This window comes from Pinus tabuliformis, chromosome 9, assembly GCF_031772625.1.
Source record: "Pinus tabuliformis cultivar Carrire ecotype Pingquan chromosome 9, CPIR1, whole genome shotgun sequence".
Taxonomy (NCBI): domain Eukaryota; kingdom Viridiplantae; phylum Streptophyta; class Pinopsida; order Pinales; family Pinaceae; genus Pinus; species Pinus tabuliformis.
The window spans coordinates 857,919,697-857,930,104 of NC_142307.1; positions in this window are offsets into that span (position 1 = coordinate 857,919,697).

Here is a 10,408-nt window from a genome sequence, read left to right on the forward strand (position 1 = left end):
GATTTATTTTTATGATTGTGAGTCGGTTGAGTGTGTGTAGTTGTGGTATATCACCGTGATATCATAATATACTACTTCACTTTGAATGTTGTCGTTACCATACCGCCATACCGTAATGTATTATGTTGAACCCTAGCAGTGGTTCAAAGCATTGTCCCCAAGTTCATACGTATGTTGAACCCTCCATCCCCCTATCCAACTTTCTGTTGTAGCATCCATGCTACCACTCCTTTGCAGGTGGCTTGAAACCACTACTCATGGCTCCCTGTTGCATTGAATTTTGTTACAAACTCGCTCCAATACCACCGCTTCTCCAATAACATCACTCTAAACTCCTGGTTATAACACCACTGCTCAGTGGATACCACCGGTCTGCCCTCCTCTTCACTCCTCTCGTTGCTTTGTCTCACATACTAGCTTCTCCCATACAATGTTACGTTGAATTATTTTAATGTTTGAATATTGACATGGTATTAATGTGTTGGTTGTATTTTTGTTGGTTAATGCCTCCATCTTCATGTCTTCCATTATATATACTCTCGGTGGACCTCCTACCCTCCCATATAACCCCGCTTCCATATAATTGCTATCTATATCACTTAAGGTATAACTACGCTTTTAATATAAATGTGGTTCCGTCGAATGGGATATAACCTGCCTCCTCCTAAACAATGATTTCATTTTCCAAATATTTGTTTGTGATTTAAAACGAAATCATCCCTTCATATGTTACCTCCCTTCATATACTCCCTCTCTCAAATAATACCTCATTCATATATATAGATATAGATATATCAGAATTGTAATTGTTTATGAAATTACCACCACAAGTGCATTTTTTTCCAACAAAGTACATTATTTTACATAGTACACACATTTTAAAACGCATTCCTTGATATCTATTGTTGGAGTAGTTCTCTCGGGAAAAGAGAAATATCCTCAATGGTCAAGGAAGATAAAACACAATCTCATTTTCAATGAGTTGTGGAAAGGAGTTTGTGTAGGAGAAGGTGATAATGAACCTGCACAACCCACCTCAGATAAGAAGATTTCCATTTGGGAAAACAAGAAAAAAAAGGCCTATGCCTTGATTATAGCATCTTTATATGAAGAGGCGAGTCACCATATTTCACCATTTTAAATTGCTTTTGAAGCCTTACATAAGTTTAAAGAAATTTATGACTCACACTCTGAACTTGAAGTTGTACAATTGGTGGTTAAATTGTTTAGCCTTGAATTTAAAAATGATGACCCTCTTGCTTTAGCATCAAACGTAAGATTCATTATGCATGATATAAAAACCATTTGTGTTTAAATATAGTTTCCTCCCACAGCTTATGTCAAGGGACTATATCCCACTTATTCAAATTATATTGAGTCATTGTAAGCAGGTGGAAACTTTAAGGAGATTACCTTTGACTCCCTTGAAAAGAAGTTTGCTCAGAGAGAGAAGGATTTTGGGAAGAAGACAACTCCTCACTCATCTAAAGAAGTTGTGTATCTTGCACATAGAGAGAAGAATCATGCAAAAGATTCTTCTAGAGGAAGAAGTGGTCGAAGAGGAAAAGGAAGAAGGAATTTTAGAGGCAGGGTGAGTAGACAGTTCCAAGGAGAAAAATTTGATCTTCATTGCATATGTTGCAATAGACATGGACATGATGCATCCACATGTAAGTTTCCTTAGGATAGAATTGAGTAGGAAATAAATGAAGGCAAAGGTAAAATCAATGACAAAGGGAAAGGTAAAGCACCCGAATCTGCTCACTATGTTGTGGCACATTGCAATATTGGAGTAACTGAAGACTTATTTAATGCTTCACTTTCTTCTTGGAAAAATGATTTTTTGTTTGATTCAGGGCCAACTTGCCACATGAATTTTAGAAGAGATATTTTTGAAGAATTTACTAACAATGTTGATGGATCAATATACTTTGCAAACAAATCAAAACTCAAGCCATCAGGGCTTGGCACAATCAAGCTCAAACTACCCGGTCTTCCAGACTTTCTTTTGCATGATGTTCTATATCTCTTGGAGCTGAGGAGAAACGTGTTGTCTTTGGTCCACATCTGCTAGTAAGGACACTCCATTCATATGTTTGATGGCAAGGTTGAGATCAGAAAAGCATTAGGTCACTCACTTGTCATGAAGGGGATAGAAGAAGAAAGACTTTTGAAGTTGTAAGGTATCTCTGCTCATACACAAAACTTTTCATACAGTTCTCACTATGATGAAGGTACATTTCTATCAAGTTTTTTATGGCATGCTAGATTTGGACACTTGAATTATGACAACCTTCGTATGTTGAAGAAAAGTGGTGTTACTGGTTTGCGTACAATTCCTAGGAAACTTAAGCAATGTGATGCTTGTATCTGAGGAAAGCACAACAAACAATATTTTCATAATTCACATTCTAGAGCACATAGAAAACTTGAACTTATTCATTCAAACATATGTGGCCCAATACATGTTTCTTTGTAAAATGGAAATAAATATATGATGTCATTTATTGATGACTACACCAGAATGTGTTGGGTTTATTTATTGAAGAACAAATATGATGCTTTTCAAACATTCAAGAACTTTCATGCATGGATTGAAAATGATGCACAATCTCATATTTTCTCTATTCACGCTGATAATGGAAAATATTCAAATGAATTTGAAAACTATCTTCGCCAACATGGGATCAAAAATCAAACAATTGTGCCTTATAATCCCCAACATAATGGAGTAGTTGAAAGAATGAATAGGACAATCTTAAATATGGTACATTCCATGATGTTTTTCAAGAATGTAAAATTGATGTTTTGGGCTGATACAATTCTATGTGTTGTGTATGTAAAGAATAGGTATCCATATAATGCTATTAGAAACAACACTCCTTATGAAATGTGGTATGTCCACATTCCTGTGGTAAAGCATCTCGGGGTTTCTGGTTCCACCTATTATGCCTTGATACCTAAGTAACATAGAAAAAAACTCGGTGCAAGGATTCATAAGTTATCTTCTTGGGGTATTCAAATACCTCCAAAGCATGTTGTCTCTATGATGAAGTTAATAAGAAGTTTGTAGTATTTAGAGATGTGATATTTCTCGAATCTTCCAAGGTTGTGAATGTTTTTGAGCTCCAACTTGATCACTTGGATAGATTTGAAAATGCCAAGTATTTTCAAGAATTCAATAATGAAATTCCACATCTTGAAGGGGGGATTCCTATACTGGATCAATATGTGGAATCTTCTTCTAAAGCACTTTCTGCCCCGCACGAAGCTCTAGCCACTAATCCAGATGACACCTTGAGTGATGTGATTGACATAATTGGGAGAATCAATCTTTATTCAGCCCCAACTTAGTCAAATGAGCAGCTCGAGCCATCTCAGAAAGGTCCTCCAAAATGGCTAACAAACACACTTGAAAGTGTTCATCCTGGTGATGCTGGAAAAGCAGGAACAAGAAATTCATCCAAGAAAAATGGAGGTGATGTAGATGATTTTGATTCACTTGTTGATATGGATGTTTCTTATGATTGTGAATTGAATTTGTCTATAGATTTTGAACCAAATTCCTTCAAATAAGTCGCTTCTCATGATGAATGGAAAGAAGTGCTGCAAAAAGAGTATGATTTCTTGATAAAGAATGGAACTTGGAATTTGGTTGATCTTCCATTGGGAACCAAACCAATATGCTACAAGTGGGTCTACAAGAACAAGTATAAAGCTAATGGCTCACTTGACAAGCACAAAGCCAGGCTTGTGGCAAAAGGTTTTGCATAGAAGGATGGGGTCGACTATGAGGAGTATTTTGTCCCCACAAAAAAATGGGCTACCATCGAGACACTCTTTGCCTTGGCACCTCAAAACAGTTGGAAAGTCCATCAAATGGATGTAAGAACTACTTTCTTGAATGGAGATATAAAAGATAATGTTTTTATGTCCCAACCCAAAGGATTTTTTGTGAGTGGTCAAGAACTTAAAGTATGCAAGATTTTAAAATCCTTATATGGCCTCAGGCAAGCACCGTGAGCCTTGTTACGAGAATTTAACTAAGCATCTTCTAAAATTCAACTTCAAACATTATGATCTTGATGACACAACTTTGTTTGTCAAGAAAGTTGGCAAAACAATTGTATATCTTATGGTGTATGTAGATGATATTTTGGTGTCAGGGAGAAATGAGAGTTATATTGCATCCATAAAGAAGGAATTGAGGAAAGGTTTTGAAATGACAGGCTTGGGGTATGTTTACTACTATCTTGGTATTGCAATAACTCAACATTCGAAGTTTATATTCTTCTCTTAGAAGAAGTACATTGAAGATTTGTTGAACACTTTTGACATGGCTGTGTGCAATCCTTTAACTACTCCAATGGAACAAAATTTAAAGTATACATCCACATCCACTAAAGAAAAATAATTTGAGGATGCAACAAAGTATATTAAACTTGTAGGAAGTCTCAACTACCTGACTACTACTAGACAAAACATTTCATTTTCTATTGGAATCCTTTGCAGATTTATGCAAACACCTTGTGAGGGACATTGGCTTGTTGTGAAAAGGGTTCTAAAGTACTTGAAGGGAACTCAAGACTTTGGAATTAAGTATACACAGGTGGGTGAATTCATATTGATTGGATACTATGATTTAGACTTCGATGGCAATAAAGACACTGGGGTATCTACTTAAGGTTATGCAGTGAATCTTAGATCAGGAGCTGTCACCTGGAGGTCACACAAACAATCAGTTCCAACAGATTCCACAATTTAGGTAGAGTATGTGGCAGCAGCTGAAGCAACAAAGGAAATTGTGTGGCTTAGGAAAATTTTGGAGGATTTGCAGGTGAAACAAGTGCATTCAACTTTACTCATGATTGACAACACTTTTGCAATAAAGTTGGCAAAGAACCCAAAGTTCCATGATCAAACAAAGCATACCAATACAAAATACCATTTGATTTGACATCATATTAAGGCTAAATGAGAGGCCACTATGGTATAATTCGACCTCCTAAGTCACATTAAGGAATTGGAACTGATGGAAACACACCATACAAACATTCAAAATCAACCTTAAGACCTTCAGGAACCAATCCAACACTTCAAGTAGCCTACCCTTGGGTCCCACTGAAATTTTGGACAACTAGACCTCTGTATGCTCTCATGCCATGGGAATGATAGTGTTCAGGGACCTCTAGACTTTCTCACATGCCTTTCTGCCAGTGTCCATGGACTCTTTTGCTTAGTTCTATGCCAACGTCCTCAGGAATTAAGCCACCTTTTCAAACCTAGAGCCCAGGTCACTGCCCAGAACTTCATGATACCTTCATAACAATAAATTAAAAAGTGAATGATATTTCAAAAGAAATAATTTGAATGAGACCTTCACTGAACCCCTACTAGCCATGACAGACATCTCGTAAAAAATATCACGAATATGTAATCTACAAGTGTAAAAAATAGATCTAAGAATAGGGGTCTCATACTTAGCTGATAACCACTAAGAAACATTGATGTATCAACACATCAACTACGATTCCATCCATTAGGCCATAGATACATTGATCATTCAACTACAAGTAAAAACATGATGAGATCCATACATAGCTACCGTCATAAAACACATAAATAACCAACATAATAGAAACATAAATACTAATGAAATCACAACAATTTAACCACATATAATCCAATATATTGCTCATACAAATACAAGTAGAAATAACCTTATATTGATTATGCAAAATCCAAACCTGGGATGGGACTCCCATGTTCTCCCCGACCATAGAATGGCTGAGCCAAATTTCTCTTTAGCCATTCACCCCTGTGTCATATTCCAAGCATGAATGTGGGATCTCATAGAACACATCAACCAAAACTCATCTAGGGCTTCCAAAGGTCATCCACCTCAAACCATCAAACAGTGATTTCACCTCACGACCATACATCAGAAACCCATAATCAAATTGATCTCTATCCAACTCTTCCAGGGCTCTAGAGCGTTTGTCCAACCAAGGCTCTAGGACTAGTAACTCAACCCACAACCTTTACTAGTCTCTAGAGAATTTGTCCAAAAATGGCTCCAAGACTAGTAACTCAACCCACCAAGGGCGCTAGAGCATTTTTCCAACCAAGGCTACAGGACTAGTAACTCAATTGAAGTTGTTCTAGGGCTCCAGAGTGTTTATCCAACCAAGGCTACGAGACCAATAACTCAACCCAATCTAAGGAAACATGACAACCAACCAAAAAAACCAATGAAACTAAACCCATAATCACCATATATATACCGGAAATTTCATGGCTAGGCAAGCCAGTGTCAATCCCGACCATCCTCCATGCCAATGGCAGATCACAACCAACAAACCACATGCATATGCCATGCATGCCAAAACTAGTGAAGAAAACATACATGATACTTGGTACCTACAAGAAAACCTTGTTGTAGATGTTGATCCCGATGTTCTCTTGTTCTTTCTTGCTCTTTCTTTGCCTTATTCCTCCAAGAATCCAAGTATGCCACAATCTCCAAGAGTTCTCCAAGAAAACTATAAGTCTCCAAGAGTATGAGAGAGAGAGAGAATAATGAGAGAGCTCCAACACTGAAATGACAAAAGGTTAGAAAAATTTTGCCAACTAATCCTCAAAATCCTTCTTATGAATGAGGCCTCTATTTTCTTCATTTTCCATTATTTTCCCCCTCACATGTAACCTGTAACCTTTCACCTCCCTTTTCTCCTAATTTCCATTATTTTCATAAATAATTGTGCCAAAATGCCATTTTCCTTTCCAAAGACTTAGCCATTTCATTTGCTCATTTCCTTAGCCATTAAACAATCACAAGTAATCCCCATCACTAATATTTTTCCCAACATTAAGCTTGGAATAAGTGTCCCATCATCCATGGTTATTATTTTTCCTTTATTTACTTTTATTACATGGAATTTTCACTAGGGATGTTACAGAACCCTCCCCCTTGGGGGAACACTGTCCTTGGTGTTCAACAACACCTATAACCACAAAACTGTTGTAAGAAAAATATACTACCAATGGAGCTTGATAACTTAATTCGTTGCGTTATTTACAATGATCAACCTGTTGAGAAGCAAACCAACATGGACATAACAACATAATATCATAATGACATGACACCCATACTGCTTATAAGATCTTTATAACATAGCTCATGGCGTATTTACATCCATATACATATGTACATAAGCCAACATCACCAAAACATATACCAAATCATATATCAAGACATATACCAAAACACCATACTAAAACACCATGCCAAAAATGCTTTCCCTTAACTGGAAAACAAAGAAGGGTACATAGCCTGCATCTAATCTGCCATCTCCCATGTAGCTTCATCGGGCCCAAAGTGTTTCCACTGCAACTTAACTTGCTTGATTGCCCGGTTCCAGAGCATGAGCACCTTTTTCTGCAATATACACTGAGGCTCTGACTAGAATTCTCCATTTGGTTCCACTTGCAATACATATCGGTCAATCACATGATCAACATCTCTAGCATACTTCTTAAGCAATAAAACATGGAAAATATCATGAATTTTAACTGTCGGGGGCACTAGAAGTCGATAGGCTACTAGCCCAATCCTCTCACTAATGTTGAAGGGACCACAAAACCACAGTGCCAGGTATGCACATGATCCAATCCACAAGGAGCTCTTCTTTGGTTTGATGTGCAAGTACACATGTTCCCCGACCTGGAACTCCCTGAACAACTTCTTCCAATATCTCTTTTGCTATCATGTGCGGCCTTTAAATTCTTCTTAATCACCTGCATTTCATTTTCCATGTCTGACAACATGTCTGGACCAATCAGCACTCCCTTAACCAGATCACTCCAAATGATGGGAGTATTACAACTCCATTCATACAATGCCTTGAAAGGACTCATCCTCAATGAATCCTGATAACCATTGTTGCATGCGAACTCTACTAGCGGAAGATACTCTTCCCACTTTCACTGCTGATGCATCACATACATCCTCAACATGTCCTCTAATATCTTGTTGACCCTCTCTATCTCCGGATGATAAGTCATACTAAAGGCCAACTCTGTGCCCAAACCTACAAACAACTCCTTCCAAAACTTGGAAGTGAACTTCACATCCTTGTTTGACACAATCTTCTTTGTAACACCATACAATTGGATGAATACCTATGCTACATCGCTAGCTGAGAATGTAGAATTTATTGGAATGAAATCTACAACCTTTGTCAATATGTCCACAATAACCATGATGGAATCATGATGTCTCACTATCCTCAGAAAACCTATGATGAAGTTCATGGAAATGACCTCTCATTTACACTTTGGAATTTCAATTGGTTGTAGCAATCCACTTGGACGTTTACACTCTACCTTCACTTGCTAAGAGTAAAAAAAACTAGCCACAAACTCTGCTACATCCCTCTTCAGGTTTGACCAATAGTAAAATCTCTTCATTGATGTCAGTGTCTTCTGATAACCTGGGTGAGCCGAACGCAATTTCACATGACACTCCCCCAAGATCATGTTCTTGAGATCATTGCTATTTGGCACATATATCATGTCTCTAAATCGGACCAATCCATCTGTCGTAAGGAAATAGTCCATATCCCATGCACCTACACTTGTACCATCTGTTTGGTCAATTTAGAGTGTGCTAAATTGCTATATTAATTTTCAATCTGGGAGTCATAGACCGTTGAAGTGAGGTGCACTATATATGCAAGATAACTGATTTCTTACTTTTTGACGTTTTTTATTTTTAGTTTTTTTTTGGGTTTATCTTCGTTGATTCCCTAATGTGAGATGGCAATTCTAAAAGTCAAGTATGGATATCAGTGTTCAAGGCAATGGTGTCCTTTAAAATGATTTCCAAACTTCAAAATTTTCAAAAAGGTTTTAAAACTTACAATGATGAAATTAATTCCTAAAAGAGAATGAAAATGTACCACTATTCTAATTAAACAAACAATGAGCTAGTGACCATGAAACCCAGTATCCTTGCTTCTGTATAAATATAAAAGAAACTGAACTCAAAGAAATCCAGAAATTGCAAGCAAAGTAAACTAAAATCACATTACATCAACTCATATTTTGCCCCTCACCATTCGACTCGCTCTGGCTTTCGAAGGTAATCATAAACAACTTGAGCAATCTGATATCTAATTTGCAGAAAATAAAACTAATATTAAACTACACACTCATACTTCAATCCCTCACCATTCGTCTCGCTCTGGCTTTCGGAGGTAACTGAAAATGACATGAGCAATTCAATAACTAACTTGCAGAAAAATAAACTAATATCAAACTACGCATTCATACTTCAATCCCTCACCATTCATCTCGCTCTGGCTTTCGGAGATAACTGAAAATGACATGAGTAATTTAATATCTATCTTGCAGAAAAGTAAATGAGCAAGACTGAAATAAATAAACCAGTGCTGGAACTAAGAACTAAGAAAATAAATCAGCAGAAGGACAAGAATAATTCCATGTCATTAGTCATTATAAAGCTATGTGCAAATTCCTGGGCTGTCTGTTGTAATCTGAAACAAAGACACTAATCAGTTAACAACATTATAAAGCATAAAAACTATGGACAACAATCAACGTGAATACCATGAGCAGTGCAATTTATACAAGTAAATGATTATGGCATAAGGAACATAAAGAAATAAAGCATAAAACTATACAACAATTAACAAAACCTCGTTGTGTACAGGGGCCCTCTGCACAACCTCGGGCAGTCAGCAATCAACCACGAATTGAGCTTATAAATAGAGTCTTCTCATGTATTAAAATGTATTCATAACACAAAAATAAAGTCACGGCACAGTGGGCTCGTTAACAGTCAAAATTACATTACAAAAGCTAGCTACTATGCGTATGAGAATGATTTATTTATAACAGAGGATGACATAACTACTTTCCTAAAATCTGCGCTGATAAAAGACACTTGAAGCAACCACATCCAGGAATCTAGCATTATGGTAGCTGTGAAGATTAAATCTAAGGAGGGTGGCTATTGGATTCAGTTCATGGAGTAGTTCACATGTGTTAACACATCTCCTGAGATTTAGAAATGGCCATGCAAGTCTTCACGTGGTGAAAACCAGAGTTCTGTCACCCTAGGACTCTTAGGTTGACCACCGCTTGACTATCTTTGACCATGGCCTTCTTTGATGGATTCAACTGAGCCAATAGGACACGATCCATGTCCACGTCATTTGCAACTTTACCATGTGGCTGGATTCGCTTGAAGACACTTGTAACATAGACTTTAATAAAAAGGTTGCGGAAAGTTGAACTGGCTGCGGAAAGTGACAAGATTCCGCAGCTGAATGAGCAAAAATCTAAATCAAACAACAGACACAAGACATAGTTAGGAAACCACTTT